Source organism: Cupressus sempervirens, chromosome 7 (genome assembly GCF_028749045.1).
Source record: "Cupressus sempervirens isolate cs-2001-9-10 chromosome 7, ASM2874904v1, whole genome shotgun sequence".
Lineage (NCBI taxonomy): Eukaryota > Viridiplantae > Streptophyta > Pinopsida > Cupressales > Cupressaceae > Cupressus > Cupressus sempervirens.
Window position 1 is genome coordinate 257,083,210 of NC_143124.1, and position 12,758 is coordinate 257,095,967.

Sequence of the window (12,758 nt, forward strand, 5' to 3'; positions counted from 1 at the left end):
TTAATTTAGAAGTCTAAACTTAGAAATTTGGTTAAAGAGAAATTAGAATATGATAATTTTTAATTAATTATAAATTAATTAAATATGTACTTCAGTTTAAAAGATTTAATTTAAAAGTTTAATTTAAGAAGTTGGACAAAAAGATTATTAAAATATTAAAATATTAAAGATTTAATATTGCTTTATTATAATTATTTATTTAATAATAATTAAATTAGAGTTTCATTTAAACAATGACCTTTGATTATCATTTAAACAATGAACTTTGATTATTATGATTAATTTAAATAATAAACTATACTTTAATTAGTTCTTACACTAATTAATAAACTAGAGGAAAATAAAATATAAAATAATGAAATTTAAAGATAAAATTATAATTTTAGTTGTGGTGTAGTTATGTTCATTTAATTTAATGATAATTATTTAAGAATTTTATTTTAATAATAAACTCTAAATAATGTTATTAATTAAATTAATAAATATATTATTAAAAACACTTTGAAAATTAACAGTAGATGAGATTTTCAAAGCTGCTGAGGTTTTCTCCTCTGATGCTGCTATTTTCTGATTTAGGGGTTTTTGGCCCTCTCTTCCTGCCCTTCATGATTAGATTGCCAAGTTTTGGAGGCCGATTTTGTCTGCAGATCTTCAAATTTACCTTGATGTTAAAAGATTTTTTATTATCAAGTTTGATAATGCTAAAGATAGAAGGCCTATCTTGTGCGATTAAAGCTTCTCTTGGGAGGAACGTTTCCCCCTGATGGCCAAACCTTGGCATAAGGATTTTGACCCACTTACAAAATCTTTTAATAAGATCCCTATTTGGGTTAGGCTCTGAATCTTCCCATGCATGTCTGGTTGGATTTTGTTTTAGAATCTATTGGGGAGGCTCTTGGGGAGTTTCAAATTTTGGACATGGCGACCTCTGATGTTATGCATTCAACTTTTGCCTGCATCCTAATTGAGATGGATGTCTCTAAGGGTCTCCCTGAGAAGATTTGCATTGGTTCTTCACGGGGTATCTAGACTCAGAGCCTAGATTATGAAGGTCTTCCCTTCCGATGCAGGAAATGTCACATGACTGGCCATGTGGCAGCTCGTTGTTCGTTTGTTAAGGCATGATCAAAGCAAATGCCTTCCTGGTGGGCAGGTGTTTCTAATAAGCATTACACTGTTACTAAATCTTCATCTATTTGGGAGCAAGTTGTCGAAGGGTCTCTTGCTTCTGATGATTTGGGGGATACTACTCCCGATGTGTTGGTTTAGCCTGTTTTGGAGGAGGTTCCTGCTTCCCAGACTACTGGTCCTACTATCCTGGATGTTGTCCCTTTTCAATCTATTATCTTTGGTCTTGTTGTTGTCTCTAGACCTGCAGTACATAATGTTTTTGATTTGGGTTCGCCCAAAGTGGCCTTTCCTAGGGAGAGTATTTTTTTGGATGATACTTCTTCTCCGGTCTGCCATGTGGACTCTTTCGTTTCTTCAGGGGATTGGCAGAATGATGCGGCTAAGCTAGAGGATGGATGGACAGCTGTAAAAGGAAAGAAATCTAAGTACTCCATCCCTCCTCTAGATAAGAATATGTGGTCCCACAAGGGAGGTTTTAAATCTAAATCTAAATCTTAAGCTCCTTTGTTTTGGGTTGATGTCCATTGTGGTGAGAATTTGTTGGTTTTTCCCTATCTTTGCTTCATGACCAACACTACTATATTTGGGCCTTATATTATTATATCTTTTGATTTGATGTACAAAGTTTTGGGTCTTTTCAAAACTTGGTTCTACTTAACCAAAACACTTCGAAAATTAATTAAAGAGATAAAGCTAATTATTTAAATTAAGATATTTTGTAATTAATATCTAATAGAGTTGTGCATGAAAAGGTAAAAGGTAATAAAGTAATAAACAGTAATTGATCAGTGAGTTCCCTCTCATGATTGCACAATCAGAGCCCCAATTTAGGGGAGAACTCTTTATCAAAGATCTGAAGCTCATTTTGCAATTACACAGGTTTTCGGAAGCAAATTTTAGAATTGGATCAAAAGAATTGTTGAAAGTTTCAAAGGGTTTGGATTTGCATTCATTCATAGATTGTCTCATATTTTAGTTGTGGTTTTGAAGTAGGGTTTGAAAACCCATTGTAGAATTTTATTGAAAGAACTGTCTACTTCGTGTCTTCCTAAGTGTTTGCATATTGTTTATTAATTTACTATATTGATTGTTGAATAAATAAAATTGTTGTAAATTTTGAAAAGGAAAACTTATTAATCAAGATAATTTGACTGCAGAAAAATTGTAGAAATTTTTTATGATTGTATTATTTTAAACCCCTTAAGATAATATAGGGAATATTTGATTATGAAAATTTGGAAGAAAATAACAAATTAAATAGTTAGGGTTTCAACTTTAAATTTTTCATTAGAACCATGAGATTATCATGAATTTTCTAAATATAGATATATATTATTCTTATATCTAAAATAATTTAATTGAAAAGTTTATTGGAAAAAGAAAAAAGATTAATTGAGAGGAAAGCATGTTGTAATTAAACTTATGTATGCATGTGAAAAAAAATTTGTTAAAAATATAAACTAAGTATAGTATGGTTACATGCATGTGAAAACAAATATGTTAAAAATAGAAAGCTAAGTATAGTATAGTTACATGCATATGAAAACAATATGTTAAAAATAAAAAGCTAAGTTATGGTTACATGCATGTGAATAAATATGTTAAAAATAGAAAAACTAAGTATAGTATGATTGCATGATTTGAAAGATCAAAGACATGTGAAAATATTAATTGCATGTGTATTTTTATTTTATACAGTTTAATTTTCATATTTATTTATTTTTAAAAATAATAGTAATAATTTATTAATTTCTAAAATTAAATAAATATTATCCATTTAGTTATAAAGTGAATGTTAGTATTAGTGATTATTTAAGTTTAATTAAACTATTAGTTGCATAGAAATAATTTTATAATTATTAATGCAAGAGAGAAGTCAATAAATAAATATTTAGAATTTTATTATATTTTAAGAGAAATTGTGGTAGAGTTCACTTTGTAACTATTTAGTTAATAACTATTTGACTTTATGAGAGAAATTATAAATAAGTAAATTAAATTTATATTTTTATCTCTAGTTGCATTATGAATTAAAGGAAAAGTAAATGTTAATATGGGACTTAAATAGAAATCAAATTGATATTTTACAGATGAAATTGATATTAATATTTAACCTAATAATATACATTTATGTTATTAATTAAATTATTTATGATTTAAGATTATTTAAATTAATAACATGATAATATTGCATGATATTTTGTATGCACAAAAAGATTGAATATTTAAATACTTACTTATTTGAATGTATATTAGCATAACAATTTATATTAACATTTATATTCTTACTTTATTTCTAAACACATCCTTATGACCCAAACTAAATAAGAGAAATTGATGGAATTAAATCATGTGGATGAAAACTATGTATTTTCTAATATTCTATTTATAGTCTTGTGATATTTATTTTCTTAATAATTTTTCTTTGTGGATTGTTTAGTTGGCCAAGTTAGGATGTGCACTAGAGGCATTTTTTTGATATTTCTTTTATGATTATTTGACTGGATGTCATGATAAACCTTATGATTTGAATTGAACTTTGGATTTTATGAGCATTATACTATTGAGCATTTGTGACAACTTGGGTTTCGAGAACCAATGTTATTTTTTGAGTTGTCTATTAAGGAACCAATTTGATCAATATTACTCTTGTGGTATGGGACACTATTGTGGTTTGTGATTTTTGGGAAGGTAGTCTAGGTGCATGTCTATGAGAGTGGCTTGCAACGGGGGCTGACGCCCAAAGTGGCTGCCAGGGTAACTCATTGTAAGTTGTGTAACAAGTAATAATTTAGTAATTAGAATATCTTGCCTAGCCCTTTTCCTTGAAACACGTTAAAAATATAAGTGAGATTTTTCCTCGTTCATGCCTTGAGTGTTTGTATAGACTAAGGATGAGATGGAGATGATACCTTAAGAGGTATGACTAGTTTCTTCATCTTGACGAAGGGCTATTCTGGTTTCGCATAGAATCATTAGGGGGTCAGGGTCCTGAGAGACTGTCAAGATAACCTTAGAGTTGGCTCGTGTGATGACATTCCATAGTATGTACCTTGAGCCTCCTTCATATTTTTTTAATATATTTTTGCCTCTAGTGGTGTACTTGTTGGATATTATTTTTGATGGTGCATTTATTATGAGTTGTTATTCATTGATTAGATGTCATTTATTGTTGACAGTTGACTTTTATTAATGAATGATCAGTTTTAGATTAGATTAAGGTAAAAGCAGGTTTTGAAGGGGCCCCGAAACCCATTACATCAAAGACAAAGATAAACCATTAAGCACAACTAGGTTTTAAAAGGACCTGAAACTAGCCAAACAACTAAACTAGGTTTTGCAAGGACCTGAAACCAGCAGAGACCAGTAAAATTAACTAAAAACTCTGGAATCTGAAAGGACAAACAGACTGGAGCAAAGCAGCCAAGAAGGCTATCCAAACCAGATACCAGAAAACCAGAGACAAGACCATAACACCAACCCAAAAGAACCAGTCAGCATAAGGGAACAAAAGATTATCCTTTTAAAATGAGGTTACCCTTGCGCGACCGAAGGGTCATATCTAAAGGGGGAGCAGAAGGCTTAGCCTTCTTCCCTTTAACCGCAATCCAACCGTCCTCAAACTTCGTTGCCTCGGTCACCCAATCCTCAGAGGACAAAGACCCGTGGAACCCAGGGGACGTAGAGTCCTCAGCAAACACCCTATGAGAGACAGATGACAACTGACCCCTAGGAGGGTCAACTGAAGCAAGGGGAGAGACCAAATCCTTAACCACCAGCTTGGAAAGAACGCTGCCCACAGCCACAGAATCCACAGGATGAGACGCCAAAGCAACCTCCGCAACCACCGGCACGAAAGGAACACTAGCCTCAACCTCTGAAATCGCAGGAGCAACCGAGGATTGTTTCACCGTATAATGCTCAGAGGAGGCCCCAGTCCACCAAGAGGGGGAACGCCTGGGTTTGGATTTCCCAGCTACACAACGAGCAGCAACGTGACCCGTCAAGTGGCATTTCCTGCAACGCAAAGGGATTCCCTCGAAATTCAACATTTGAGACCAAGACCCCCTCCAGGAATCCAAACAGACCGCCTCAGGAAGACCTTTAGAAACATCCAAGTCAACAAGGAAGCGAGCACAGGTCAAGTGGAAAATATCCAAAGTGTCAGCATCCACATATAAGAAATCCCCAATAGCGTTCCCAATAGATCCAAAAACTAAATCCTGCCAAAAGATGAATCGAAAGATTAGGGAGCCGAACCCAGATAGGGTACTTATTAAAGGATTCCGAGAGAGGATCAAAATCCATATGCCACGGTTTGGCCATAAGCGGAAATCTACCCTGCCAAGAGAAATTATTGTGGCATAAAATAATCTTCCTGTCATTAGAATCTTGAAACTTAGCTATAAAAAAACCTTTAGCACACGGAAATATGTGAACATTATAATCAATCAGTGGCAACCAGTTCTTGGAGATCCAATCATGTAGATCAGCAAGGGAGGGCCAATAGCCATGGAAGCGAAAAATTGCAGCAAAAGAAGAAAGGTCATCTACCGTTTGGAAAATGTCTTCAACTGAATCTGGATCCAAAGGGACCCTAATAGGCTTTAAAGCACTTACAGGCGAAACCAGAGAGGGGCCATAAGAGTTAACATGAGGGAAAGCACCATGAAGCCCAGTCTCAAAGGCGGCAACGTCAGCGAAAGTTCTTCCCCCGGAACCAAAAGAGCTTGAACCAGGAGCAGGAGAACCAGAAGCCGATAGAGGGGCAAACAGGACCCTACCCCCATCCGCAGAAGAGGCCGGGCGAGATGCAGAAAGAGCCTTAGCCCCACCCACAGAAGAAGCCCCACCCGCAGGAGGAGCGGGAGCGACTCCAGCAGCCACGCTGGAACAAGACGGAGACAGGGGAGTCGCAGCAGATCTTCCAGTTTGAAAAAGCGCCTGGGCGGGAGAGCGGGGATGATCAGTTATTCATTGGTGGTATTTTTATTGTTAAAGTTAGTGATTGGTAGTTTACTTTTATTGATGATAGTTGTTATTTGTTGGTCATTGTGGTTATGACACTTGTCATTGATTTCGAGGTGGTTGTATAATTTTGATCTTGGTATTTGTATGTTGACTTGGTATAAGATGTTAATATTGATATGAGTGTCCTTTCGATTTTGATTATCTCTTCTTGAGTAGTTTGTGTTACCCTTGAGGTAGTTTTGGCTATCAAGATTGCTTGCCTAGGATTATTTTATGATTTGATTATCTATGTGTGGATCATACATTATCTCTCATGCACGATAGGAGTGACAACCTGATTAGGTGGCCACACAGTGGGAAGGTAGTGTATTCTTACCATTTGGAGCCCCCTCAGATTAACACATGTTGGACGTTGATACAGTGGTACCATTATCATTCTTCCTCTTATCTTGAAAACTTATATTCATTTGATGTATCTATGTATCATGTGTTTTGAGATCATATGGGATATTGCATTGTATATTGATGTACTTGTATCTATTTTCACAATACTTGTGACATATGCAATAGATGTTATTCATTAGAAGTGATTTCATATTATTAGTTGTACTTATGCATTTGTTCATATGAGTATGTGTGTGTTTATTCATTTTATTATTATGGACATTGTAATTGAGACTTAAACTTATTAATAAAACTTTATTAAATGTGACTCAACGCGAAAGAACCCTTAAGGAATTGAAATTGTATTTATAATTGATTACGTGTTCTTGATGTGTATGTATATATTGCTTCCACATTATTATTACTTCGATGTTTAAATTTTTTTTTTAAATAGTTCAGTAAACATTGTAATATGTTAGGATTATTTCTCTTGGGTTCCCGAGCGGGGCGTTACAGTAATTCAGTTATCATATGCTTGATGTGAAGAAAACACTCCCTCCCAATGTTATGATATTTTCTATGTTAATGTATTGATTGAGTGGCCATGGTGTAGAATACTCACTTCATATAGTTAGTTGCAATGTGCTCTTCTTATTTATGTTAATGTACTGACTGAGTGGCAATAGTGTCAACCCCTGACTTCATCTAGTTTCTTATTAAAAGCATTTGCATGTGGCTTTATTATCATGCATGTAATGTGAAGCTAACAATCAACTAGTCACTCTTCATTAGTTCATGTTTTGCATCATATATTACTACAAAAATGCAGGGTTGGTTATTACATTCCTTCATATTTAGTTGTTTTTTACATGCTAACAGAGCTATAATACTTCAATTCTTCTTTATTTCATAATTCTTGAGCTACAAAATGGGATATCCGTAGTTTGCAAACTGTTAAGTTTAGATAGATTTGTCACTGTTGTGCATTGATTACACTTTATATCTGCAACTCACATTGTCAAACTTTCAAGGAGAGAATATTAATTGATTTCTATATATCTCTCTTGGCCATTTGATATTGGTATAAGTATTGTCTCTAAGAGACATGTCATGAGGACATGTCTCCACATTTGTTCATGGCATGCCTCTTCATTTAAACAAACAAACTTAGTCATAACCCAAATTAGTTAGTACTTAACCAATTTTATTATTGCAATTCATAGATCTGCATAGAAAGTGAATGGATCAGTTGCTCGATCCAATATTAGTATGCATGATCATGATCATTACTCGATCTGTATTAAGAGAATAATATAATCTACAAATTCATATTTCAATATACTTACTGTGATATATGTTGTGAGGTTCTCACACCATCGCCCCAAATCATGGGGACCCCTTTTTTCTGATCGCCTTGGCAATAGTTTTTTTTAAATTGTCCAAAAGTTTTTTTTTGAGTTTTGAAAATTTTAAGTCTTCGACACCTTTAGGGCCAATGGGGAGAAGGTTAGATTTATTTTCACCCAATTTTTTAACTTGATTTTCCTGGGCCACCAATTCTATCCTTAGGACAAACAAATTTCGAAATTAATTTCAAATTGGCAGGATAAAATTGTAAATTTTGTACTTAGACGTTTTCTTTTGAAAATTTGGATATAATTGTGTAAATTTGGATAATTTTCAAAAAAATAAAAAAAATTGTTAAATATGGTCTTTTAGAAAATCTTCAATTTTTGGTGAAGAAAGATTAATTTTGTGATGATGAAATCAAATTGCAAAATCGATTTTTAGGCTCTAAGAGAAATGATTTATTTGTGTTAAAATGCTAAAATTGCTTAAGCTAAATTGATTGGGATTTAAATTGCAAAATTTGGCTTCAAATGGATTAAAATTGCCTTGAAAACTTTTTAGTCTTTAATGAAATTAGTAATTTAATATTGAAAAATGGCTTTTGGCTAGCCAAAATCCAATTTTAATGACGCATTAATTACTAAATCTTCATTAAATAGAAATATTTAACACCTCTAAGGCATTATTTATTTTCTTTTTGCAATTTTGGTCCAAATGAAAATTTAAAAAGTTATTTTTTCATCATGGAAAAAATTAATTTTGGTTAAGTATTTAATTGTGGGCCATAATTTTGCATTAATTATTTATTTTTCTTTCTCCCAAGGTTCAAGTCGGCTAGCTAGGGAGGGTTTGTGGAGTTGTCTATAAGAGAAAACACCTTCCTCTTCTTTCCTCACTTCTCATCTTCTCCTCCTTACTTTTGGGCGATTTTTATTTGAGGGCAAATTTCTCCATTTTTGGGCGATTTTGGTCTTGAGGGCAGATTTCCCTTCCATTGGTGATTTTTTCGTAAGGGCAGATTTGGCCCTTGTCTTGGGCGATTTTTGATGGGAAGGCAAATTTTTCATGATATTGGCATTTTTTTGCAAATTCTGATTTTTTGCAAGGCGCTGCAATAATTGCCCTATGTTGGGCAATTTTATTTGACGGTGAATTACATGATAAATTTCTAATTTGCAAGTGGATTTGAAGTTCTTAGAGTCTGATTTTAAATTCTGAAAAGTCACTGTCCGACTATTGGTTAAGGTGAATTTTAATCATTTACAGTTGAAAAGGGTCCTTAAGCTGACATCCTTCTTTCGTTCTAGTCTAAGGATTGCTTCCCTTGGTTTTACTAGCCTTCTGGTCCACCACTCTACCATCCCGTAATAGGGCGACGAGATGGAGGATGTTACTGCAAGTAAGAATCCAAGCAGACAAACACTAAGAAAAACAAGGAGGATATGATGCCCAAAACACCTTTCTTCTCGAAAATGAAGCAAATAATCGACACCAATATCGATACAGTGGATATGATCTGAGTGAAGGACTGACTGAAGGAAAGACAATTCCCCTTGGCAAAAGAGATACATAATGAGATTGCACGGCACAACCCAAGCATTGACACTTCCATTTCAACCATGATGAGCGATGTTGGGATGGCACTTGATTTTGAAGATATCAATGAGGCAAATTTTGGATCGAGGTTGGATGAGTTAGGAAAGGTTGCTATCAAGAAAAAGCATTTGGACACCCTTCCCTCTCTCAATGTTTTTATTGGATTTGCGAAATAATACGAGAATGATCATGAAAAGATACTACAAGCAGCAAGCAACGTGGTGAAGTCAATGGAACTTGTCATGCCCAAACTACGAGGGCAAAAACACAAAAAAAAAAAAAAAAAAAATTAAATAGTTAGTTTAAAATGCAATTTTAATTTGTTAAAGTATATTTAGTTAATTTTAGTAAAGTTTTAAATTAGCCTTCATTATGTTGTTTTATAGTTAGTTGTTTTTAAATGTTAATGTATTTTTTGTAGTATTAGTTATTGACATGTTTTAGATAATTAGTTTTTTTTTTTTTAAAGTTTTTAAGTTATATTATGTTTTGTTAATGATTTTTTTTGTTATTTGTTAATAATTTTTAGTTAGTTGTTATTTGAACATAGTTTAGTTTAAGTTTGTAAATGCAAATTTAGTTAGTTTTAATTTAAATGTAATCTAATTTTTTTTTACCATTAAGTAGATTAAATTTATCGATTAATTGGCTATTTAAATAAGTTTTAATGTAGGTTTGATTGATTAGATATTGCAGGTAATTTTAAATCCGAATTCATGTAAATTGTTATTTAAATAATTTTCACGTATTGTTGTAGAGGAAATATAAATCTATTGTTTTAAGGTTAATATGAAACAAAATAACGTCGATATTATTTTAATAACAAGTGCATCAAACTTTAATGATGTATGCCTTTTCAAGATATGTAACTTAAGACATAATGTAGAGAACCTTTACTAAAACTATTATCATCAATCATTTCAAACTTAGAGCATTCTAATTTTTTAATTCAAAAATATATATATTTGTGTTCTTGCCCTCGTAGTTTGGGCATGACAGAACTCAGGGCGAAGCACACACCTTGTCCTCCTATGAAAGAAGTTAATGGAAGGCTAGCTAAGTTTATTGTCTTAGCTAAGAAAATGAAAGAAAAGGGAAGATTTATATTAGAAGATCATTTGATGTAAGCCCAAGTGTCAATTTCTCTTTCTTTTAGAATAGGACAAGTGTATTTCTGATTGGCCACTATTTTGGTGCCTTCTCATTGGTTGCCACTCTTTGAACTTTTTTCATTGGTTCATTGATGAGGCGGCAGCTTCTCATTGGTTGATGGGGTGGCAACCCTAATTAGGGTTTTGAAGATCCAATATGGATCGTTGATCTTGTTTTGATCTCCACCGTCTATTGTATTTTTGGCCCCTATATAAGGCCATTTGCTCTCATTTGTAAAGGGGTTAGAGAAATTGTTGCTAAGATAATACCAAAATCGCTCTCTTTTTCATTGTTGTGACTTGCATGGTGATTAAAAACATTGGGTGTTATTGCATGTTTTCTACTTCCACATAGTTAGATTTATTTTCAAGTTGTTAAAGTTGGTTGCATTTCAAGTTGTTTAAGCAAGAGTAAAGTAGATAGATAGTTGCATGGTAGCATTAGTAGATGTTTCATAGGGATCAATACTAGACCACTAGCATCCTAGCAGCTGGTTGGGAAGCCTTGTGTGGTAAACTAGTTTATTATTCCTTTGAATCATTGCACCTGTGAAAGTGAGGCCGCTGGTCAGCTTTCATTAGGTTCGATCCCCGTCCATTTGCTAACCTTCCATTCATAGGAGTAGGAGTAGAATAGTGAGTAGTTGGGTAGTCGAAGTTTAGAGAAGGAAGTTAGAGAAGTAAGTCAAGTATCAAAACACACCCATTCACCTTCCACCACCACCGCTTTCCCACCAACATCATCATTAGCAGACACATCCTCCATCATCACCACTATCAACATTATCTGCCACCAGCATATTTCACAAACCGAACCACCATCTCCATCATCCCACCAAAGTTCAAGTCATCCTCAACAATTTGCGTAAGGCCACCTACGTGATTAGCAACAAATCACATCGATAAAACTGAGTGAGTATCCACAAGTGTAAAGAGCATTGGAGTTATTCTCACATTCCATGAGCAATAACTTTTCAAGAGAGGAGTTGTATGTTTGATATCCCATATCGAATATTCAAATCCTAATATGTTATGTAAGTGATACAAAACTTGCATCAACAATATATAGAGTTTTGATTTAATACAAGAATGATTTCTTTGTCTCCAAGGTATATCAATACAAGCAATCATCCTTATATCTGACCGAAGCTACTATGTATCAACAATCCCTCTTAGCTAGGGAAGATAACTAAGTACAACTCAATTTAAACATCACCTAACTCGTGGTATTAAGGAATATAGAGAACATCAAATCATGTGACATTCTTATATCCTATCAAAGCTACTATGAATCAATACTCCCTCTTAGCTAGTTAAGACAAAATATATGTATCAATAAGTTCACCTTATTTGCAAGAGAGATATCACCTATCTTGTGACATCAAAAATATAATATGCTTAAGAACATCTAGTCACATGATATTCTTCGTATATGTATATCTAAGTTATGGTAAGTGCACTGACATCAAGTCTCGTGATGTCTATCATAACACATCATTGCATTTCACCATGATTATCTCATAAAGAACATAATGATCTGCAATAGGTATCACGTCTCATGATATCCATCAAAATGCTTGAGATACTAAGTATGACATATTTAGATATCACCTCACTCATGATATCAAGGAGTATATTGAACATCAAATCAGCATGATATTCATATATCCTAGTTATGGTATTTGCATACACATCACGTCACATGATGTATACCATAACTCATCATAACATATCCTTGGATATTAAGTCAGCATAATATCCACCATGATTAGATATCAAGTCAACATGATATCCAAATTTCCTGGTTATGGTATTTGCACAGACATCACGTCGCATGATGTATACCATAACTCATCATGGCATATTCTTGGATATTAAGTTTGCATAATATCCACCATGATTATATATCAAGTCAACGTGATATCTATTAACTATCAAAACATTTCCATGAATATCAAGTCGACATGATATTTGTTATGATAGTAAACATTAGACAACTCTCAAAACATTTATGTGAATATTAAGTCAGCATGATATTCGTCATGATAGTGAGTGTTGTAAAGTCGTTACCTCACAATACTTAATACAAGTGTACATTATCAGGAAGATCGTCACCTTTCCGTAATGTGCACAAGTTGGTAGGCCCATTAAAGTCATAGGGTCAACACATATGAC